This window comes from Megalobrama amblycephala, unplaced genomic scaffold, assembly GCF_018812025.1.
Source record: "Megalobrama amblycephala isolate DHTTF-2021 unplaced genomic scaffold, ASM1881202v1 scaffold391, whole genome shotgun sequence".
Classification (NCBI taxonomy): Eukaryota; Metazoa; Chordata; class Actinopteri; order Cypriniformes; family Xenocyprididae; genus Megalobrama; species Megalobrama amblycephala.
The window spans coordinates 272,144-278,248 of NW_025953355.1; the positions used below are offsets into that span (position 1 = coordinate 272,144).

A 6,105-nucleotide genomic window follows, 5' to 3' on the forward strand; every position below is an offset into this window, starting at 1 on the left:
CTGAAATGTCTCATTCATTCATAGTTAGCCGTTTCTTAATATGCGTTTTTGTCTGTACTTGTGTGAAACGTCATCAGTCGCTGTCCAAGTACTGTTCCGATTCAAAGTGCAGATTTAGCCAAGTACAGTTCAAATCCTTGGATGTGTTCTCGATCCGCCCCTTTTATCGAGGATGCATCAAGAGGTGACTTGCGCAGACTTGAGACAGCCAGGTATCCCAGAATGCATCTCGCACTAACCAGCAAGCGTCAATAGTAATTTAAACATATTACTGTTTTTATGTCATGATATGTAGTATTAAGAGTTTTCAGGCACGTAGGAATGTACTGGTTTAAACCTCAAATTTGTAGTTTATTGATAAAAAGTAGCACCTATTTGGAGTTGTGAGATCCAGGCGATCACCGGGCGCTCATGTACCCCACTGAGAACAGCCTAACCTCAGCTAATCCTTCTGACGTTTGGCTCTGACGCTGGTTGGTTTGGTTAATGCTGGCTCTGATGTCTCTGTAGTGCTTAAACATGATATAATTCATCTTTTGTAAATCTAACGAGTGATCTTTGGTCTCATAAATCTATAATTTGTTTAACTAAAAGTGAAATCTCATAACTTATAGTTTGCTGTTGTAGCCTACTAGAGCGCTGACTTTGTATGTTTGACTGAATCGTTTGCTTTATTTTTTATTGTAGCTTCTTATACCTTTTTGTTTATACTTTTATAATGGGTATTTGGCTATTGTTGGCCATTAAAACTGACATTTAACAAAAAGAGTCAGGGGGGTGTTTTATATTTGCAGACACATATTGCCACATATGTTTAATATTTTTAAAGATAGAAATGAAAAGAGGAAGAACTGTGTTTTATAGTTAGTTTGGTAATAACTATACATGCAGTGAGGATTGCCTAAATAAGGCAGGCTACACAAATAAATAAATTGTATTTCCATATATGATCATCATTTCACTTTCTCTTAAAACTCTTTCTCTCTCATTTCCTTTCTTTCTGCAACGTGTGAATGTCTGTGCGAGTTTGTGTTAGATTAGTTTGTATTAGAATAATCAAAGTCTCTTGTAGATTTTAAAAGAAAGTGTCTTGTATTTTGTGTTCGAAAATTTAAATTGTCGATCCTGTTACTGAGCTATTAATTAGGGTTTTCACAATAGTTGGATATTCACATCCGCTACGAGAGCTTATTACGGTCCGAGCAGATGAACGCTGGATGATTCAGTTGCTCGGTTGTAAACTAAATCACTCTTTATAATTCCCTATAAATTAATTATTTAATTTGAACTGATTTTGGTCCTACTGTATGGTCTTGGCCACCGTGCTGCAGCTCAGTTTCAGGGTCTTGGCAATCTTCTTATAGCCTACGCCATCTTTATGTAGAGCAAAAAAAAATTTTAGATCCTCAGAGAGTTCTTTGCCATGAGGTGCCATGTTGAACTTCCAGTGACCAGTATGAGAGAGTGAGATTGATAACACCAAATTTAACACACCTGCTCCCCATTTACATCTGAGACCTTGTAACATTATTGAGTCACATGACACCGGCGAGAGAAAATGGCTAATTGGGCCCAATTTGGACATTTTCACTTAGAGGTGTACTCACTTTTGTGGCCAACAGTTCAGACATTAATGGCTGTGTGTTGAGTTATTTTGAGGGGACAGCACATTTACACTGTTATTCAAGCTGTACACTCACTACTTTACATTGTAGTGTAAGTTGTTTGTAACTATTTCTGAGTGCTTTTTGAAGTGTGTTTCAGGTCATTGTCCTCCTGGAATACCCATGACCTCTGGTGGAGACTTTTTTATGCCTTTGTGTCAGCAGTGGGTAACAATCCTTTGTTGTAATTGTCCATTAATTTTGCTCTTCTGTCAATGTCCAGGGAGGTTAGCTACAGTGCCATGGGCTGTAAACCTCTTGAAGATATTGCGCACAGTGGACACAGGAACATTAAAGTCCCCCTGTAGTAATTTTTTTTTTTTTACCTTAAAACTCATCTTTGATCACTAAAATGACATTTTAAAAAAATTCAAGTGAAAAAAATTTCTTCATACCCTAAAATAACTTGACTGTAACTCTATACCCTTGTCTCATTTAATATACACAGATCAATGAATATGCAAATTAGCCCCGCCTCCACTCGCTCACGGCAGCTCGGTGAGTATAGGCTATTGTTGCTGCAGTGACGATTTGTTGTTTGTGTCTTCTCCGTACATGAAATAAATGCACATCCTTGAATGAGCACGGATTTACAGCGTATTTACTTGAACTCATCAGGTAGGCTAATATCTATGGTTTGATCCATTCCAGAGGCCAGAATATGAATTTATAATGGACTGAATATCTCTCTCAGAACTTGACGTGTGATTCCACACTGACTGAATATGCACATGAATCACAGTCACATGCTCACGCTCAGAGCAATATTGTTTTAGCTATGTTTTATAGTATTAAAATATTTAGAAGGACAAAAACATGAACTTTATTGGCTTTACTTCAAGTCAGCTATACTTAACTTTGGCGTGAGCCGCTATGCGCTCGCACACTTGGCACAGCGCTTGCGACGGTTCTGTCATTAATTAATATGGATTAATATGATTAGCCTTTTGCTTGACTACGTTATCAAACAGCTAATAATGTGTTGTTAATGTTACACAAACCATGTTCCTGTTCGAGAGTCAGACAGCTGCCTTCTAACAGTCAGTATCCTTTCAAACACTTTGAATAACTCAGAACGTCAGTGGATTTTTCATATCAACAGAATATATACCGGGATAACCTGGCTTCTCTCGAGACTTTCCTGCTTCAGAGCTCTCTTAGTTAATGATATGCTAAAGCCCGCCAGAACATTGTTGTGATTGGTTACGAGGTAGTCTGTGACATCACAAACACCACCGATTTCAAACCGTGGGTTTTTGATTTACTGCAGTTTTAAACATAAAATACTCAGCAATGGTGCTGACTTATGAATTTGCATATGGTTTGACTTAAAGCATATTAAAAACACTACATAGATATATAAACAACATTAAAAACTTGATTTTCACCACAGGAGGGCTTTAAGATCTCTGGAGTTGGACTTGTATCCTTGAGATTGTCCATGTTTTTCCACAATTTTTTTCTTTACACTTCTTTCCTTTCTTCACTTCATCCTCAGTGAGAGACACAACACAAAGGTTTAGTCAACTTTTCTCCACTTTAACTGGCTGCAAGTGTGATATAGCCACATGTGTCTAAATACAAATTACAGGAGCAATTATTTCTTGAAATTTTGTCAAGATGCCAATAATTTTTTCCAGTCCATTTTTTAGTTCTGTGAAATTCTCAAGTTTGAGAATTGGTGCTAGAACCACTGTCCCTCTGCCCTCATCGGCTGAGGTGCCCGAGACCTTCTCGACCCCCTCCTCTCCCTTTGACAGGATTTCCATTAAAGTGTTCCGTTATCACTCCGCTAAAGATCCACTAATTCTGTAAATCCGCTCCGTGTTTTCCCGCTCGCTGCCCAGCATCACTGAGAAGGGTCTGGCTGCAGACATGCAATCTCAGACATGCATGCGCAGTCCAACACATGCATTCTCAGACACGCATGCGCACTCAGATACATGCAGTCTCAGCCGCACTTGCGCAGTCCAACACGTGTTCTCAATCACGCATGCGCAGTCCGACACACATTCTCAGCAGCTCGTGGACACGCAGAAACAGACACATGCGTTTAATGCACATACAGGCTACTTGTAAGTATATTTATGTACAATTTTTGTACAATTTTTTTGTGTAAATTAAAAGAGTTGTTCATTATTTGGTAAATGTTATCAAAAACGATCCTGATATTTATCTGGTATATCTCACATGCACAGGTGTTGGCGGTATGCACGTGTTTAGAGGAGTCGACGACCATTAAATAATTGATGTAAGTACATTATATTTACCTCGTTCATACAAGATTAGCTAGATGTAAAATTGTTGTTTAATCTATAAGATAATGTTATCGAAACTGTCCTGATATTTATCTGATGTATCCCGTCATGCTATCGGGTATCATTTCTTCATCCAGTAAATTAGTGAAGATCTTAATTTTGTTTAGGCATTGAAAAAATGTACTGTTTTACTGGCTCTTGTTTGGGTCTGTTGTTTTGAAAAGTGACAGAGAAGTTTGCAGGTGACCTACTCTTTATAATTGTTGTTTAGATGGGGTGTTACTTAAAATTATTTAAAATAAAGATGGAATAACAAGTCATCTTAATGTTAAAATGGTTCTTCAAATCGAGAGATACATGGAATACTAACAAACAGATGACAAACGTTCAAAGAATATTATACACAAGAATTATTTTCATTTTCGTCTCTTCAATTTATGCTTACAGATGCATCAATCAATAGTTCTAGCTGGTGTAAATCAGCTGATATCAAAATGCACATCTTGTTGCACATTGTATCATTGCCCCTTGTGCCCTTCACTGAAGCCAATGACTCAGAAGAAAGTTCAGGCTCACTGGACAGTCCATATTAAAAATGCAATCTTTTTCCAAGGTAAGATGGGTGTGATAAGTTTTTTTTTGTAAGCACTTCAAAAAGGGTACTAATAAGCAAAAGAGAGACTGTTCAAGACATATTTCAAACATTCTTGCACACACTATCAAACTCTCTCTTGACCGTTAGTGTAATGTCTCTCACACTCTATCAAAGATTTTCATGCATGCTATCAAACTCTCATTCATTACTATACTATTTCTCATACACTATCAAAGCTTTCACCCAAACTCATTCACAAACATACTATCATCTCTCTCACTATCAAGCTCATTGTCTGTGTATCATCCTTTTCTTTTCTTTTTTTTAACATTCAAGATGTTTATTTATCTTCTGCCCCTGAACAAAAAACAAGACAAAAAAAAATTAAGGTAGCGTGTATGAGAGTACAATTTGAAAAAATTTCTTGAACATCCTCTCAATAATTTCTAGACAAAAGAGTATGCAAATGCCATTTGGCCTGCAGAACAGAGGCCCATTATCATTGCCCTACTTGCAGTAAAACTGTTCTTAGAAGAAACGCAATGAAGGCTCACCTGCATCGGCTCCTTGTATATCGACACCTACACCTTCACTGGCTCTGTGCTGCTCCTCACCTGCGCCAGGACCTGCATCGGCTCCTTGTATATTGTTATTGATAGCCACGCCCTGTCTCATTAGAATAATGCAACTTTGAGACTGAAAGTACATTTCCTGTCTGCAAGAGTAACAGATAAAAAAAAGACACAACTACAGAAATTAATTTGAAAATGTTTATTGAAATATATAAGAGACAAAATAGTAACAAATAGACAGATTGGTATTTGTTTGTACAAGAATGGTATATTTGTGCGAAAATAATATTTGTTTGTAAGAGAATGGTATATTTGTACGAGATTAATATTTGTTTGTACGAGAATGATATATTTGTGCGAAAATAATATTTGTTTGTACGAGAATGGTATATTTGTACGAGATTAATATTTGTTTGTACGAGAATGGTATTTTTGTACGAGATTGATATTTATGTAAACAGAGATGATCAGGTGATCAGGTAAACAAAAGATGTGATCACATCAAAACAATGTAGAAGAGAAAAGAGTCCAATAGCATACATATATTAACCATTAAAGAATGAACAGACAACTGGTATTGTAATGCCTTTATTATAGTATATATTAATTACTTGCTAAGAATGACAGACAACTGGTATTGTAATGCCTTTATTGCATGTACTAATCACTTATTAAAGAATGAAAAACAACTGCTATTATAATGCATTTGTTAGTAACATGTTAGTAGGTTAGAAAGGAAATAACGTATTAGAAAGAAGGGCAATCTTACCGTCGAAGGATGTCTTGATCAGAAGCACAGGATGCAGCAGAGAAGAGTCCAGAACAAAGAGACGAGGCCTCTATATATAGACTCAGATAAGGGAAATTCCCAAGAAGATGACATCAAGTGGTCAGATAGTCTATAAAAGGCTGGACCATGAAGAGAACAGGAGGGGCTGCTTCACACCTGAGGCTGTACCTCCGACACCAGAACCAGCTGATGATGCCTCCATCGCTGATATTGCCTTGACTGAAGA

General features: G+C 37.1%; 1 long non-coding RNA gene across 3 annotated transcripts; it reads left to right on the forward strand.

Moving 5' to 3' along the window:
* The first annotated feature begins 1,596 nt into the window (after window positions 1-1,596).
* Window positions 1,597-5,660, forward strand: LOC125261325. 3 transcript variants are annotated; one of them, XR_007183265.1, is made up of 3 exons: window positions 1,597-3,915; window positions 4,370-4,535; window positions 4,968-5,660. It is a non-coding gene; the product is annotated as an uncharacterized LOC125261325 (long non-coding RNA). The 3 variants fall into 3 exon arrangements; XR_007183266.1 differs by having other exon boundaries at window positions 1,597-3,739; window positions 3,863-3,915; window positions 4,370-5,660; XR_007183264.1 differs by having other exon boundaries at window positions 4,370-5,660.
* Window positions 5,661-6,105: the final 445 nt, after the last annotated feature.